At 40.7% G+C, this 18,829-nt stretch overlaps 1 long non-coding RNA gene across 1 annotated transcript; it reads left to right on the forward strand.

The window, feature by feature from the left end:
• The first annotated feature begins 7,060 nt into the window (after positions 1-7,060).
• Positions 7,061-17,119, forward strand: LOC145533481 (uncharacterized). The gene is made up of 3 exons (XR_014074122.1): positions 7,061-7,314; positions 14,891-15,037; positions 16,278-17,119. It is a non-coding gene; the product is annotated as an uncharacterized LOC145533481 (long non-coding RNA).
• The last annotated feature ends 1,710 nt before the right edge of the window (positions 17,120-18,829 follow it).

An 18,829-nucleotide genomic window follows, 5' to 3' on the forward strand; every position in this document is an offset into this window, starting at 1 on the left:
TTTGAAAAAGGAGAACAAAGTTGGAGAGCTCACATGTCCAGATGTTAAGGCTTCCTGTGAAGCTGCTATAGATGGTGTGGTCTTAGCAAAAGGATAGGCTCATGAATCAAGGGAGCTCAAAAGCATCTAGAAATGCACCTGCTAAATATTGTTAGTTGATTTTCTACAAAGTTTCAGAGGTAATTCCATTGAGGAAGAAGTCTTCTTAACAAATGCTGTTAGGGGCATCCATATGCAAAAATATTGAACTTTGGCCCTTTGCAATGTATACACAAGTTAACTCAAAATGCATTGTAGACCTAAATGTTAAAGCATATCAAATTTCTGGAAATAGGAGAAAAGCTTTGTGACCTTGTGAAAGTTGCTTAGTCGTGTCCGACCCGTTGCATGGGCTATAATCCTGCAAGGCTCCTCTGTCCATGGAATATTCCAGGCAAGAATACTGGCGTGGGTAGCCATTCCCTTGGTCAAGGGATCTTCCCGACTCAGGGATTGAACCCAGGTTTCCTGGGTTGCAGGAGTTTCTTTGCAGGAAACTGCCAGGAAATGGCAGGCAGTTTCTTAACTGTCTGAGCCACCAGGGAAGCCCTTGTGACCTCAAGTTTAGCAAAGATTTCTTAGATATAAAACCAAAAATACTTCACCTAAATGAAGAAATAGAATTAACCAAAATTAAGAACTGAGTTTGTAAAAACACTGTTAAGACAAGGAAAAGGCAAACCATATTCTATGTATGTGTTTCTTATCAAAGCATATATTTAATAAGCTGTGAGCATTCAGAATTCAATGGTGAAAAAGCAGAAGCAATAAAAAACCAGGCAAAAAGGTTTGAACAGACACTTCACCAAATAGATATATGAATAGCAAATAAGCATGTGAAAAGATGCTCACTATCTTTAATCATTAGAGAAATTCAAATTAAAGCACAGTGAGATCCACTACATTTGAACAACAACAACAGAAAAGGCTGGCTGTGTAAGTGTTGACAGAAATTCAGAGCAAACAAAACTCGCATCCATTGCTGCTGGGAACACAAGTGGCGCAGCCAGCCGTGGAAAGATACGTTAACAGTGTCTGTAGTTGTAATCCCCCCAGACTTGAAACACATAAAGGAACGTTCTTACCATCATCATACACTTACCCATTCTCAGTCTTCATTTGACTAGGAATTTTTTTTTTAACAACAAACGTATTACAAATAGTGATCAATACAGATTTTGAATATTACGTTTCAGATCCTGAAGAGTAATGATAATAAGCATGTTGGCACATTTTTTCACCTCTGCACTTTCTCATTCTTTTGAAGATCGAGTCTGCGTTAATCCCGGGGCCACAGTTCTTCAGTTCATCCTCACATGATAAACTACAGGAAAACTTTAAAGCATGATTGCAGTTCTTATGTGCTCTTTCAGCAGAGCCAAATTCAGGGTATAATTATTTTCTTTAAAAATTCAGTTGACTCAACATATTTTCAAAGGAGGAAATTCCAAGGCTTTGAAAAGCACATCTGTGTTACAGAGGAAACATTTTCTAAGCAGGGAAAGGCTTTCTGACTCTGCAAAGCATCACAATTTCAATCACATGTTTTGGCGTTATCTCTGTTGAAAGACTTTTCTCCTTCAGTCCAAATGATGTAAGAAGGGAGGCAAACAAGTCATGATCATGTCATAAGCTGAGCCAAACAAACGTGGAAACTAGATGTGATATTAAATGGATTTCCTCGGGCAAAATAATGCTTTTTAAAGTAAGCCCTGCATTTCTGGTGTGTTGAAGATTTGCGCTGACGATGACCAAGGCTTTCAGAAACATGAAGTAAGCAGATCCTCCACAGACACACTGACTATTGGTAATTATGTCTCTATTCTTTTGAGGTCAAATGACAGTCGATCCTTTTAAATTTGTATTTCTCTGTACATCTCAGTAAAAAATCTATGATGATGAAAAAAGAATAGCAACATGAGTGACCGTCACAAGCATTATGCTAAATGGGACACAGTCTTAAAACCATTGCAGATTCTCAGGCCAAAGAGAACTGTGATCTGTTCGCTGTGTTTATCAACTATGCTGTCTTTCTTTTTTTTCTTTCTGATGAAACTTCCAAGTTGTACTAGATGTCAACAAAATATTAGTCACAAGCTCAAAGTAGAGAGTTATTTTATTTGGTGGGAATGTTTAGGACCCCAAGCCAGGGAGACAGGATCTCAGTAGCTCTGAGAAAACTGCTCCAAGGAGGCAGGAGGGGGAGTCAGGCTGTATACAAGTTTGCAACAATGGGAGCAGTGAGTCTGAACATCAAAGATCAGATATCCAGTTAAGGAATTTATTGTTCTAGGTATGGGAAGATTCTAGCCTTTGGACTCACTGAATCGATTCCTTTCATGTGCACCTCAGCTGTCTGGGGCCAAATTCTGTTTCCTTGTTCACCTTAAGGAGTGGCAGTTGTGGCAGATGGCTGATTCATGCATTCTCCCAGCTCCTCGGCAGTCACGGTGTGGGGTGGAGGCATCTGCTGGATCCCACTTTGGTAAGCCCTTATTCACATTTGAAGGCCAGAAATCCCTGTTGGCTGTGACATTTCTTGTTTATTGATATGTCAGGAGATATTTTCATTCCACACAGGATACTTTCGAGAAGCTGCAGGAATTTTTCAGTATCACTCTCTTAATTATGGGTCAAGCACCACTTCAGGAATGTGGTTTGAAAAGGAGCCCTTAACCAAGTGATGCCATCACTCTGGTGATGCACCAAAGAGGCTTTAGTTTATCACTTTGGTAACAATTCAGTTAATGTACTCTTACTCCCAATTAAAGGATGCTGTTTCAGACTAGCTATTTGTAGATGGACGCAGAGAAATTCCCTGAGCTGTGGGTACTTCTCCACAGGATCAGGTGGGGACTAACTCTCCATAGCTGCTAACAATTTTTATTCCATCCATCTTTTCCTGGTGCTATTCGCACAAATCTGTGTCTCCAAGGCACAGTGAGGCCAAATACATGGAAACATCACAGTCTGGAACAGAAAAGAGGGCCCTGCAAGGAGACAAGTGGCTCCTGCCCTAAAAAGCCCCAAGCTCCCTGAAGAGTTTCCACAAAGCACTTTTAAAAGCCCAGTGAGGGAGAGGGCATCTCAGGGTTTGAGATCAGCTCTATGCATAGTTCTCTGATTGACTGATGGTGAGATAGCAGGGTGGTGTCACCAGGGTTAACATTGTCAGTCCTTAGGCTCCAGAAGGCCTGGGGCTGTGGGCTCATGGTCGTCAAGCAGTTGTTGTTCAGTTGCTCAGTTGTGTCCAACTCTGCCACCCCATAGACTGCAGGTTTCCCTGTCCATCACCTTCTCCCAGAGGTTGCTCAAACTCATGTCCATTGAGTCAGTGATGCCATCCAACCATCTCATCCTCTGTCGCCCCCTTCTCCTCCTGCCCTCAATCTTTCCCAGCTTAAGGGTCTTTTCCAATGAGTCGACTCTTCACATCAGGTGGCCAAAGTATTGGAGCTTCAGCTTCAGCATCAATCCTTCCATTGAAAATTCAGGGTTGATTTCCTTTAGGATTGACTAGTTTGATCTCCTTGCAGGCCAAGGGACTCTCAAAAGTCTTCTCCAGCACCACAATTTGAAAACATCAATTCTTCAGTGCTCAGCTTTCTTTATGGTCCAACTCTCACATCTGTACATGACTATGGCAGAAACCATAGCTTTGATTAGACAGACCTTTGTCGGCAAGCAGTTAACATTTTTCGTTTGGTGGAGGGTTTTCACATCTGTAAAACAACTCAGGAAATGTGCATCAGATACCATTCATTAGGTACTTTTGAGAGAGGAGCTAAAGCAGAGGATATGGGGAAGGCTTGTTCCAGGAAGGTCCATGGAGTCCTGCTCAGTTCCAGTTCCCCTCTGCCCAAACCTTCACAGACCTTCCTCTGCAACCTCCCCCTCTCTCCATATAACCTTTAACATATCCATAATTTATGAGACCAACTGAGAGAGGATTATAACCTTCTTTTTGGTGCTGACAACTTGAGGCACAGAGAGGCCAGGCTAATTGCCTAAAGTCACAGAGCCCATGAATGATGGAGCTGGGGTGAGTTTGAAACATCTGACTCCAGAATCTGGGCACTCATCTGTAGAAGACACAATAGTATTTCCCCACCTGATCTGACCTGCCTTTTCACTTGTTACCTCACCCCCAGGGACATGCAAGAACTTCTGTTAGTTTCTTCTTACTGAGAAAAAAAAAAGTCACAGGGTCTCAATTTTTGTCTCTAAAAGCTGACCATCCCACCTCTCCAGTCCAGCCAACCTGGTTTTCTCACTATCTCTCACACTTTTTGTGGAAATTTGGAGTCTAGCATAGGTTCGAATTATTCCCTTATCTTGAATTTTCTCTTCCCTGTTAGCTTAATTACATTATCACTTTTCTTCAGAATTTAATGAAGGTTCTGCATTTGCTCTAATAGATTCTCTTTTATTCTTCCCTTCACCTAAAGCCATATCTTCTGAAATATTCAGAGAACATCATGTCTATGCATCTCATTTTGCCATTTTATCACTAAGGCCTCAGGGAATCAAATAAGAGCTTTATCGATTGTCATCTACTAGCAAAATCACAGTGCTGTGCGTGTTAGGATGGCAAAGCTGCATAAAACAGGGTTTTTTACAGTGAACTTATTGGGTTGGCCCCAAAGTTCATCTGAATTTTCCATAACATCTTAGGGAAACATTTTAAAAAACATTTTATTACAGGGACTTCCCTGGTAGTTCAGTGGTTAAGACTCTGCACTTCCATTGCAGAGAACATGGGTTCAAACCCTGGTTGGGGAACTAAGATTCCATATGTTGCGTGGTGTGGCCCGCCAAAAATGGATGTTGTAATTTAGGTAAGATAAAATTAGTGCAGAAATTTAGCTTTAAAAGAAACCCACCCCCACCAAAAAAAAGAAAAGAAAAAGGAACACCAAAGAAGAATAAAATGTGAGGTGTAGGATTTTTCACATCAAGCTGTAGTTCAGGGATAGATAATACATGTTCATGTATTTGAACACCTAAAAATTAAGAAATATGTGATATACAATATGCAAAAAATCTAAAGTGTGAACTTATAGTAAAATGGGTCTTTAGTTTATTCTCTTAGAATATTATAATGTAATAATAAACTACTAACAAAAAAACACTTTTATGAAACTCATTCCTCAGTTTTAATACACAATCCAATTATCAGTAATAATGGAGAAAACCTTGATATTTCTTGTGGCTTAAAAAAATATATAGTCCTTCCTTTTAGACCTACAGCCTGAACTCTAAATAAGAATTAGCTATTTTTCACATTATAAAATGCTGTTTTAATTAAGGGCTGCACAATGGATATTTCTTGTCCAGAGAGTTTACACAGGAAAGGACCCCTCCCCACTCCTCCAGTCCTCCACCATGCTACATACATCATGTCTTTTCATTTAAAACAAATATTTCAAGCAAGGTAATAATATTGGAACAGAGGAGAGTCTATTTTGACTCCATGGTGGATCTGTTTCTTTGACTTTAAACCTTATTTTTCTGTCACTTTTCTTATTATAATCATACACAATGTTGTTGTTGTTCAGTCATTAAGTCATTTCCAATTCTTTGCAACCCCATGGACTGCAGCACACCAGGCTTCCCTGTCTTAACTGTCTCCCAGAGCTTGCTCAAACTCATGTCCATTGAGTTGATGATGCCATCCAACCATCTCATCCTGTCACCCCTTTCTCCTGCCCTCGGTCTTTCCCAGCATCAGGGTCTTTTCCAATGAGTTGGCTCTTCACATCAGGTGGCCAAAGTATTGGAGCTTCAGCTTCAGCATCAGTCTTTCCAATGAAAATTCAGGGTTGATTTCCTTTAGAATTGCCTGGTTGGATCTCCTTGCAGTCCAAGGGACTCTCAAGAATCTTCTCTAACACCATAGTTCAAAAGCATCAATTCTTCAGTGCTTAGCCTTCTTCATGGTCCAACTCTCACATCCATACATGACTACTGGAAAAACCATAGTTTTGACTATATAGACCTTTGTTATAGATAGTAAGACACAATAGTTAACTATAAGAGGCTTACATGTAGCTGAGGAGTCAGACTGTATGTACTTGTATACAATAATAATGCTGAAATGTTATGGAAATGCTAAATGCATGGCACAGACTAGTTAACTGAGAGTACCTGGGGCTGTCTATAATTAAAAATTCAGGAAGCTTGTGGAATTCTTGGCATATGATAAACTCTCAGTAGTAATCATTAAAGTTACTAATATAGTTAAAGCTATGGTTTTTGCAGTAGTCATGTATGGATGTGAGAGTTGGACCATAAAGAAGGCAGAGCGCCAAAGAATTGATGCTTTCAAATTGTACTGGAGAAGACTCTTGAGAGTCCCTTGGACAGCAAGGAAAACAAACCAGTTAATCCTGAAGGAAACCAACCCTAAAATATTCATTGAAAGGACTGATGCTGAAGCTGAAGCTCCAATACTTTGGCCACCTGAAGTGAAGAGCCAACTCACTGGAAAAGACCCTGATGCTGGGAAAGACTGAGGGCAAGAGGAGAAAGGGGCGACAGACGATGAGATGGTTAGATAGCATCACTGGATCAACAGACATGAGTTTGAGCACACTCCATAAGATAATAAGGGGTAGGGGGGCCTGGCGTGGTGCCGTTCATGGGGTTGCAGAGAGTCATATATGACTCAGTGACTGAACAAGCGAAAAAGAAATGAAGTGTGTGTAATTTTCTCCATAGACTTACATTGAGAGAAAGAAACAATAGGAATGAAGACTTTTCTGGTGCTATTGTTGCTGCAATTAAGATGAGAGAATAAGAAAACTTCCCATAAGTAAAATGGAAACAAAAGCAAAGGATACAGTATTTTGCTTACAATGGTCGTGGATTATGTGTGTTTGGCAAAAAAAAAAAAAAAAAAGGAACAGGAGAAGAGGAAGGAGGTGATGGAAAGGACCGGGCTCCTGTGCTAGCTGAGGTCTCTGTGGTTGTGTCACCACTAGCAACAGTAACCATAGTTCCTAGAGGTGATAACAGGCGCAGTGTGGGTCAGAGGTCAGGTTGAGGATGGAGGCTTTGAGCAGCACCTTGTGGTCCTGGAAGCCTCCTGGTTTCAGCGGGGTGGGTTAAATCTCATAGCACACCCCTCTTGATGGGGTGCCCCTGCAACAGGGGCCACCCACGTGTGCAGCTCTTCCTGTTCCCTACGGGTTTATTTCCTCTCTGAACACGCCTCGCTCGTTATGAATGTGGAGATCACGTTCCTGACACGAATGTGAATTCTAGGAAGTAAAGGTAAGCCACTTTAAAGTCAAGGTGAACCAGTCTGACATTGGCCCGAGGCCCGAAGCCAAGGTACCCTCACTGGTGCTGGGAGAGGGACTTGAAACTGTGCTTGACATTCACGTAATGAGCTAGAAATGTCAATTGCTGCTCGAGGTAAACATTTATTTTCCAGAGTAAATGTTACAGCCCCTGCTTTTTATGACCTCGTGTCATTCGAGCACTTGTCTAAAAGGGTTGAAATACAGCTTGAAGTAGCTTTCATTCCTAAACACAATCCACACACACAAATTTGTGTTTAACTACAAAACCATTTACTCCACCAGCTCACTGTAATCATTAAAACAGAGAACAGCACACACTTCCTTCATTATTAAAATAAAACAAAACCAGGCACTTCTCTCTGCCTTAGGTTCCTTTTGAATACTAATGTACAAAAGCCCCAATTAAATTAATCTTGGCTGTCACAGTCACACTTGGCAAATGAATCATAAAATAGTCTCCTCTTCATATGACAAATTGTCCTTGATAGCAAATTAAAATCTTAATAAGGGTTTCTGAAATGCACATGCATATATACATGCCTAATCTCTTTTATTGGAGGACAATGTCAGAATACAGAGTATTTTTCTGTGTTTTTGTTTTTCTTTTCAAATAGTGAATTTTAAAGAACATCTTCCAGATCTCTTTGTCTGGTGGTTTCAATCTATACCCTTGAATACTTTTAACTTGCCTACAAATAAATGTTATGGAAATTTTGCCAGAGCTGCTGGATAATGATTTTTTAAATCACATAAAATTATTTATTATCTATTTAGTTAAATGATAAAAAATATCAATGATATTTGTCTCTCTACCTCTTAGCTTTCCTCAACAGCAGTGTTCTCTCAGGGCTGCGATTTCACATGTCAACTGAAAAAAAAAAGGCACAACTTGAAAGTTGTGAGTTGTTTTATTTGGGGCAAAATGAGGACTGCAGCCTGGGAGACAGTACCTCAGATAGCTTGGAGAGACTGCTCCAAAAAGGCAGTGGAGGAAGGTCGATGTGTAAGATTTTGGTGAAGGGGGAGTTCAATGCAAGCAAGCACTTACTTTACAAGAGGTTTTCTGCTAGTCATGAGGAGCTGATGTCACCATTAAGGGATTTAGTGATTTTCTAGCTATGAATAGATACAAGGATTGGGATCATGAAAGCAGTCCCTCAAAATATCTAACCAAAGACCTGTTCCACCAGTTTCCCTGGAGCACAAAGTACCTCACTCTCCACCCTGAATTCCCTTCTGGGGGTGTTGAAGGTTGGCAGCTGCAGCAACACAGGGTTCAATCTCCAGAGATGGATAAAAAATACCCTTGTTGTTATTCACTCAGTGGCAGATGCTCTTGGCAAGTGCCAATTTGTAGTTGACATATATGAAGAAATCAGAGACCAATTACAGGGGCAGATTCCTGCTAGTTGTCCAGATCTGGAGATGCAGCTGTCAAGATGGGAAGACGTTGGTTGAAAGACACATTGGGAAAGAGGTGGAGACTTATAGCTTCAACTCTGACACGTGAAGAGCTTGAAAGTTGTCATTAGCATCCTCAGATCAGTAAAAAAAATGAACTAACTGAAAAAAAAACGAAGTCTCAGGTGTAGGTACCACTCCAAACTCTGGAGAAAAAGATGAACTTGGAGAATGAGAATCCAGACCTGCTTACCTGGCATAGAACTCTCTGGAACTGTAAACTGGTAGTAATACTTAAATTATATTTTTGTTGAATTTCTGGAAGCAGAGGGTGGACTAGCTTGAGAATGAGAAGTTGATGGAGACCATGGAAAAGGGCTCTTCCTCCAGGAGCTCTGTGAAGAACCAAGGAAGAGCCCCTTGTGGCTCTGGTGGGGAGAAGGGTGTTTGAGAAAGACACTCATATATTCTCAAGAACAGAAGCTTGTTCTGTGGGGAACAGATTGTTCCAGGGCCTTTTCCCCCTTAGGGGAAGCCAGCTGCCCTGACTCCAGCCCCCTCTAGACATCCAGAAGCTGAGCAGCACATGTGAAGGTCGCAGCCCATGGACACAGGCCCAGCAAGAGACTAGGGTTTAACCAGAATGAAACAGAGCACATCCCTGCCCCCACACTCCCATCAGGGGGGCTCCCGAGTGGTAGCAGTAGATTGTAGGGAGCTCAGACTCTTTCTAAGAAGAATTCAGCAGAGCCGCAAAGACAGCAGGGGAGACAAAACCACAGAAGTAGAGGACTTTGAAGTCTCCAGTATGTACAGCTACAACAAACAGCCCGAACCCCATAGGGAAGATCTCTTTAGCTTGGTTCTATTACCCAGCACATCATGTCTGGTTTTCAATTAAAAAAAAAAACAAAAAAACACGGTATGCTAAAAGGAAGGGAAATTACAGTCTGGAAAGACAAAATGAGCGTCAGAGATATACTTAGCTATGGGACAGATTCTGGAACGTTTTGAAATCACTATGATTAAGCTCTAATGGAAAAGGTAGACAGCACACAAGAAGGAATGAATGATGCAAGCAGAGAGGTGAGAACTCTCTGATGGGCTCGTGATTAGATTAGACACAGGGAATCACTGAGCTTGAAGGTATGTCAGCTGAAACGTTCCAAACTAAAATGCAAAGAGGAAAGAGAAAAATAAGGAAGGGAGGGAAGGAGGAAGCACTGAGGGAAGGAGTGAGAAAGAATACTGGTATCTGAATTTTATAATATCTGTGGTAAATTTGGAGATTGGGTTAAAATAAAGGACCAATGTCTAGTCAAGATCCCGTAATCTTGAAATATTTAATAAATGACTGGAAGCTTAAAGTGAAGGAGGAAACAGAACAAGCTCTATCTTGAAAGCAGGCCTCCATCTTGGGCCGGACTGTGGACTTTGAGCTGTATGCCCAGGATCTATGGAAACGACATACCAATGGGAAAACCAGGCCCCGGGAAGGAAGAGCCCCAGGGCTCTCCGATGTTTAAAAGAATACCCTAATTATCTGTGTAACTGAATAGAATCATACATTCTATTATGCTTATTGGGGTATGACCACAGGCCTATTGGTAATTGTCCACTGTTAACTACCTAGGCTTAAGGCATATGAATCACGGGTTAACTTTGATTGTCTTTCTTTTTCCTTTGTTCAGACTAGTTTCAGGGAATTTGGGGAGGTGGGTTTGGGCACGTACACTTAGGGTATATAACGTTTTCACAAAAAACTGGTTGGGGTCCTTGGCTAAGAGGAGAGTCTGTTTTCGACCTGCCGGTGTATTAAACTGCAGCCCACTATCTGCATTGTCCTGAGTGAGCTTGTTTCCTGGAACATGTGGCTACAACAAAAGGATCACAGAAGCTAGGATATGGGTAATTTAAGCCCAGCTCAGAGGCATTTTTTAAATATATATATATTTTAATTGTTTTAAAATTGGAGGATAACTTCTTTTCAGTGTTGTGTTGTCTCTGCTTTACAGTGATGTGAATCAGCCATAAGTATATATATATATATATATATATCTCCTCTCTCTCTTGGGCCTCCCTCCTCTTCATCCCACCCCTCTAGGTCTTCACAGAGTGCTGGGCTGGGCTCCCTGTTATACAGCATCTTCAAAGAGGCATATTTTAACTGAAGTTTACATCAGCCATTGCTTTCTCCCACTGCCACATCTTCCCTGCACGCCCAGTCTCAATCCTGTCCTGTGGGCCTTGGTGGGAACATTAGGTGCTATGAAGCACCTATTAGGAAACATGAAGTGCGGTACAATTGGGGCTTCTCTGTTTCCTGGCACTGGCATCCCAACTTTAAATCCATGCATGTGAGATGACCAAGCAGTGCACCAGTAATTATAATGGCCGCATTAGTGCCTGTGCATCTGACACAACTAAAACCAGACTGAAAACTGTTCTCAGACCCATTTTTCTCCATTTCAGTATTCCAGTGTCTTTATAGATTTTTAGATAAAACATCATTCAAATATGGACTTTATAGATGGGAAATGTACAATGCTTTCAAAGTTGCCTATGTTTCTAATAATAAATATGATAGTTTTCAAGCTCATGTTTTGATTTACATAAATTAATGCCTTATATTTTTCCATAATACTTCCTGGTGAAATTGCATTTGGTACTTGATGACGAAGCTTACTTGGAGAGTCATGAATCCAGTTCCACAATTATTGAATTTCTAAATGGGACAGTTGGGAGCTCTTTCTTGGTATTGATGATATTTGGGTGATCCTAAATCAATCAGGGTGTAAATACTAATCTATAAAAAATAGATATGTGACTATAATTTTATATCAAAGAATGTTTGGTTTAGTTGAAACACTGAAATATTAGATGGCCTTTACTGAGCGGCAAAATATACTGTAGGGTTTGAGATCATCAGTTCTGGAATAAATTTCCTGGGTTGAGATCCTGTCTCTATGTCACAGACGCTCTGTGACTTTGGGGATGTAACTCAATCTCTACATTCCTCAGTATTTAAATATGCAAAATTTAGATTAAAATACCTCCCTTGTTTAGGTCTCATGGGAGTAAAGGTATTACTATACACAATTCACTCCCACAGTGACTAAATAAGTGGTTAATGAGTATTTGCTGTTATTTTATAACTTTCTTTGGTCCTAAAAGTTAAACTGCCCAGAGACTCCCTACTAATGTTAAAGCCAACTGAAGATAAACTATTTGTAGTCCTGAAAAACACGTTAATGTTTGACTAAATGGTATTTTACTTGCCACCTGATGATGCAGAATTTGATCCATATGGTCAATACGTCTTTCCATAATTGAGGACAGAGAACATCAAAAAGAACCATATTTTATCCAACCAGTCCATCCTAAAGGAGATCAGTCCTGGATGTTCATTGGAAGGACTGATGTTGAAGCTGAAACTCCAATACTTTGGCCACCTCATGCGAAGAGTTGACTCATTGGAAAAGACCCTAACGCTGGGAAGGATTGGGGGCAGGAGGAGAAGGGGACGACAGAGGATGAGATGGCTTGATAGCATCACCAACTCGATGGACATGGGTTTGGGTAGACTCTGGGAGTTGGTGATGGACAGGGAGGCCTGGTGTGCTGCGATTCATGGGGTCACAAAGAGTCGGACACGACTGAACGACTGAACTGAACTGAACTGAAGGATGGATACTTCTTGCTTTGAATGGGCTCTACCTGAGGTTCTTTTTGTTTTGAAAGATAATATATTTAAGAGTAGTTTCAGTTTTGCAACTAAATTGAGAAGAAGATAGAGATTTCCTGTATACCCTCAGCCCCACAAATGCATAGACCCCCACCATCACCATCCCCCCTGGAGAATGGTCCTTTTTATTTTACTTCTTTTAAAACAAGGATGAACCTACTTTTCTTTTTTTAATGTGCTAAGGGAAAACAAAACAAAATTAAAGTCCACTCTGGTGTCACCGACTCGATGGACATGAGTTTGAGTAAGCTCCAGGAGTTGGTGATGGACAGGGAGGCCTGGCGTGATGCAGTCCCTGGGGTCACAAAGAGTAGGACACGACTGAGCTACTGAACTGAACTGAAAGTCCATTCAATACTCTGTAACTCATGTATCTCCGCTTCTCACTTTCTTTCCTGCTCTTGAACATCCTCAGTGGAAAAGCATCCTTTATCAAAAGCAAAAAACAGTCTTAATATTCCGGTGCGGGCCGCAAGAACTTCGTTTGCAAAGAATTTGTTTTACTTCCCGCTTCCTGTAGATGGAGCTAAATCCTCAAGTATGTGTTCTGTGTTTGCACATCTAAATTCCTGGGAAGGAACTCTTTGGAAGACAATGTTGTCTGAAGATTCTTCATCGCTTTTACTGGAAGTAGTGCTACAATGTGCAAATTCAATGCTAAAAAAAACCCCACATTTTTGAGACACAAGCCCTGTGCCTCCTTCCTCTTTGCAGGGAGCCTGTCTTAAATAGCCATGGCCAGACCTTTCCCTCCAAGGAGCAAGTGTCTTTTAATTTTATGGCTGCAGTCACTATCTGCAGTGATTTTGGAGCTTCCCAAAATAAAATCTGTCCCAGTTTTCATTTTTTTCCCCCATCAGTATAGTAACTTGTTGCTACTGTTTTATATTTCTGTGTTTTGTGAAAAATTAAACTGCCCATTATGCATTGTCCTTTTCTACGGGTGTTTCCTGTGCCCTGGTCTCCTCACTTGCTCTGTGTGGTTGATTGACCATATATAACAAGTTGTGGTGACCTCTCAGGATTTCATTCAGTTAATAAACATTGCATATCTGGGGACAGAGAGATGCACTTGATTACTTTCTCACATGGTTTCAAAAGGATGTGAGAACACAATGTGTCAGACCAACAGGAAACTTAAAAAAGGAAACAGAAAAAAATGTTTTAAAGGATCTGATTGTGTCCATACCAGGTTCATAGCCCTGTATTTGTTCATTGATTCCAAAACCAGGAAGAGAAACTTTATGCCTTAAAAGGAAAAGAAAAAGCCACATAATATTCAAAGGATTTTAAATGTCATTATTAAGATAGAAAACATTTTGATTAAATGAATTTTCCCATGTCTTAGATGTTTTTTAATTTACCCAACAGGTCATTGAGTACAGTTTATTTCTTGAAATAAGAAAAAAGAACCCTTCAAAAAGTTTTTAAGATGTTTTAGTATTTTTTTCCTATTAGTGTCCAGATTTGTAGCTAGGATAAGTCAGAGGCAGAATAAAAAAATGAACCAATGCTTTTAATTGTAACCTAAAAAATGTTATCTTGAACTTAAGACATTGTCATTATTTTGAATTTCAGGAAAATGCTGACAGAGAATTAAAAGGTACACAAGAGTGGTAAAGTTTTTAACATGTAGTAAGGTAAATTTCGTGCTCCACGTTTTAAAGCTACCTGTTAAAGACTTTACCACTCTTGTGTACCTTTTAATTCTCTAAAGCTAGGATGTTTTCAATAATCAGACATATTTCTTTTGGGAGAGTAATATGTGAATTTTCAAGTTGGGTTAATTTCATTAATATCTGAGTTTAAAATTTAGGTCTCAAATAATTCTCAAAATATTGGCTTACTCAACTTCATGTATTTGTTAGCATTCAGATGTATCATTTACTATAGTTTTCAGAGTTTAGAGGATTAAAGAAAAGAAATGATACTCTAAAGAAGTGAATTACGAAATTAGTGGCTCTCAAAACAATATCCAGATTTATTCCTTTAAAAAATAATATAACTTTTCTCAAAGTTACATTTACTATTATACAAGCTATCTCTTGCTTTGATTTATTAGGAAGATATTAAAGGAATTTTCTTTTTTATGCAGTTTTCTTAAGAATCCATTAAAACAAATGGCTTTCCGGTCTGTGCCTCTTTCCAAGTCAGATACTGATTTAATATTGATTTGCAGAAAGGACTCCATTACAAAAACCTTCTGTAATAGTCCAAATTCCCTGTGTTGAGGAAGCTTTTGAGACACCCAGGAATAAGCAGTTTCTGTAATGGTGAGAGAGAATTGCATGGTGCATAAAATAAAGGCTTGTCTGTTGACTCAGGCTTGTATATGAGTTAGTATATAATTTACTAATTAAAAAAGATGTTAACCTTGAGTTGTATTGTTGCTTTCTAGATTAAAAAAGGAAACAAACTGCCAGCAACTCTAGTTCTATTTTTCCCTGTGAGAACACTCAGCCCATTGTGGAAATGAAATTCCATAGGATGAAGAAATTTAAGTTGATTTTTTGTGCCATAAAGTTTATGGAAAGATTCTTTACAGGTAAACATTATACTGGATTCTGGAACATTGAAAGCATGCCAAATGACAGAGATTTGTAACGATAATTGAACATGTTATCTTTGCATAGGTAGCAATAGTATATTTACATTTTAAAATGGGTGCCAGAAACTAGGGGTAGAGGTTGGTGGAAGAAATGGGGATATACTGGTCAAAGGGTAAAAAATTTCCAGTTAAAAGATGGGCGGGTTCTGGATCCAGTATACAACATGGTGATTGTAGTTACTTATACTGTGTGGTGTACTTGAAAGTTGCTAAGAGAGTAAATTTTAAATGTTCTCCTCTCTCTCACACACACACAATGGTAACTGTGTGATGTGATGGAGGTGTTCCTTGTTGATAAGGTGGTCAATTTGCAACATTCAAGTGTATCAAGTTATCACGTTGTACACCTTAGACTTGTAAAGTGTTATATCTCACTTATATCTCCATAAAGCTGGAAAAAGAGATGAATAATTTGAATATATGCTTTCTTATGGATTAGGTGTTTGCCAGTTGGTCATGCTCAAGTCTGTTGTTTCCAGTTCTCCCCTGGCTTAGGGCCCTCTGTGAGCAAAGGGGAATAACTGAGTTAGGGTAATGGGTTTCCAGGATCGTCTTGCCTGTTACCTTATTTAATAAGGTTCGGCTTGTGCAGTCACTAGTTGGATTCAATTATGTCTCTTCCTGACATTTTCATTCATTTGATTGCCCAGACCTAATATGTCAGGGAAGATGAGGTCTGGGGCCAGGACTATTTTCCTTTGAAAGCATCAGTGCTGATCAGATTTAAATATTTGCTTCCCCCCTCTCCTGCTACCAACCCCACCACCTTGGCCATACCTAAGTCAACCAAATATTCTCCCAGAAAAAAATTTTTAAAAGGTTTTTTGATATGGGCCATTTTAAAAGTCTTAATTGAATTTGCTATGATATTGCTCTTTTTTTTGCTTTGTTTTGTTTTGGGTTTTTGACTTGAGGCATGTGGGAGCTTAGCTTCCTGACCAGGGATAGAACCAGCACCTCTTGCATTGGAAGGCAAAGTCCCAACCACTGGACCACCAGGGAAGTCCCTCTTTCCCGTAAAATTTGTGAAAGCCCCCAAATAATTAAGAAAGGCACACGTTCAAACCTGCTGACTCATCTGTAAATTGTTCAGGTAGAGAATCGTCTTTTATTCATTCAGGAAGCCACCTTGATCCTAAGGGGCCCCTTGATGCATTTCTCCCTTTTCCTCATCTAGGTTCTATAGCTGTCAACGGAAAACTGTCACCTGCCAGAACAGTAACCAATGGATGTTACAGCCATCAAGCCACCGCAGACACTCCAGCGGGGCACCCTGAGGGGACTCAGGAGGGGAAAGCACCAGACACTGGCCCCAGATGGCTGAGGGGCACATCAAAGGAATGACTTCTGTGAACCCAGACTCTTGCATCTTCCTGTACACAGAAAAATGCAAAATTCCTTACCTTCAGATGTCTAGTTTTCTTTACTTAAGAGTAATCCCTTGTTCTAACTACCTGGTCTTTGTTGCAAAAACTCCTATGTGTCCTGGCTCCTCCCTTACCTCTTTGGGGCTGTTCTTTAGGGTAGCTGTCCCCAACCTTTTTGGTCCCAGTGACTGGTTGTATGGAAGACAACTTTTCCATGCCCCGGGGGCTGTGGGGATGGTTTCAGGATGATTCAGTGCATTATATTAGTTATGTATGCCAGTATGCTACGTCGATTCAGTCGTGTCCAAATCTTTGCAACCCCATGGACTGTAGCCCACCAGGCTCCTCTATCCATGGGATTCTAAGGCAAGGATCCTGGAGTGGGTTGTCATGCCCTCCTGCAGGGGATTTTCCTGACCCAGGGATTGAACTGGCATCTCCTTCACTCCAGGCAGGTTCTTTACCACTAGCGCCACTTGGAAAGCCCACGTGTATCATGCACTTTATTTCTGTTATTATCACATCAGCTCCATCTCAGATCATCAGGCATTAGATCCCAGAGGTTGAGGACCCCTGCCTTAGAGCTATCTGAGAGCCTGCTTCTGGGGCTTAAGTCCTCAGCTTTGCTTGCCAAATAAAACAGGTATCTCAACTTTTAGGTCGTGTATTTTTTTTTTTTTTCAGTTGACATAGACTTCCTGCAGTGTACCCACTGTGCCCAGGCAGGAGGGTGGTGGGAGAATGAAGGAAAAAATAAAGCAGATCACAGGGCCTAATAATGCAGCCAATCGGAATTGCATAACCCGACAGACACTCACTGTTTTACAGGCACATGAAACAATAAGCCTGCATTTCCTGAGTAGGTCCTACCTTATCTGTGTTGTGATTAAATCACAGACTGTCATGGATCTGAGAGTTCAGGGCAGTGGAAGCCCCTGAGTCTTTCAGCAGAACTCTGCCATGGATGTCGGTGATGGCACCAGCCCCTTATGAGTTAAACTAAATGTGGATTTCATTTTAAAACAGTCTTGTTTTGCACGTCATGCTCTTTCAGTCCCATCTTATCTATCAGTGGTTCCAGTAATTAGCTGCCTGCTCACTTCCAAGCATTGCAATATGATTATACAACATTTATAAAATTTGGAACCCATCTTGTCCTCCACTCAAAGCGAGACTTCAGGATTTAAAGACGCCTTCTTGTGTATCATATCATCTTTGGTGTGTGCAATGGACAGATCCTTGTGTGGTTTCTATGCTGCTGCTGCTGCTAAGTCGCTTCAGTCGTGTCCGACTCTGTGCGACCCCATAGACGGCAGCCCACCAGGCTCCGCCATCCCTGGGATTCTCCAGGCAAGAATACTGGAGTGGGTTGCCATTTCCTTCTCCAGTGCATGAAAGGGAAAAGTGAAAGTGAAGTTGCTCAGTCGTGTCCGACTCTTAGCGACCCCATGGACTGTAGCCTACCAGGCTCCTCCGTCCATGGGATTTTCCAGGCAAGAGTACTGGAGTGGGGTGCCATTGCCTTCTCCGGTGGTTTCTATAAATTCACCTAAATGGGGGACTTTTCTAGAAGAGGTTCCTTCACGCTGCCTTCCGTGAAGAGTGATGGAAGAATACAGTTAATTTTGTGAGTACAAGAACCATAAAAATGTCACTGACATGAAATTGCCTTTTTGTTAACATTAAAAGGGACAAATATTCTGCCCTCTCTAGAAACTTAATTAGAACATCTTCAAAGACCCTGAAAGAGACATAATTTCAGGAACTTTCAAGTGGTGAGTAATAGAGGTTTCCTTTATTTATTCCTTTGATTAATTCTACCCAAAGTGCATTTCCCACCCCCAGAAGATATTTTCTTTGTTCTTTGTTCATTAGCAAATCTTTATTCATCATGACTTGGAATCCAATCACTCCTCTCGTAGAGCTGTCCGTGTTCCCTCAGTTTCCTTGGCGCAGTGGAGGTACACACATGTGTAACGCTCAGTGTCATTCTAGGCATGGCCTCTTACTCTATATGTGGTAAGAAACAGAGTTAGGCTGTGTAGCCACAGAACCCACTTTATTTTATAGCCTTTAGCTTCCTGAGGAGAGTCCAGAAATGAGGATGGGACTTCATTGGGAACACTAGGTAAGTAGAGTTCAAATGGTCCACTTATTTATATCAACAAATTCAATCCAGGCATCTCAAAAAATCTCCAAACAATAAAGGCTTGAGAGGATGTGGAGAAAAGGCAACCCTCTTGCACTATTGGTGGGAATGTCAATTGATACGATGACTATGGAGAACAGTGTGATGGTTCTTTAACAGACTGAAAACAGAACTACCATATGACCCAGCAATCCCACTGCTGGGTGTGAAAGT

The sequence above is a fragment of the Giraffa tippelskirchi genome, chromosome 13, assembly GCF_054371585.1.
Source record: "Giraffa tippelskirchi isolate mGirTip1 chromosome 13, T2T-mGirTip1v1.2.pri, whole genome shotgun sequence".
Taxonomy (NCBI): domain Eukaryota; kingdom Metazoa; phylum Chordata; class Mammalia; order Artiodactyla; family Giraffidae; genus Giraffa; species Giraffa tippelskirchi.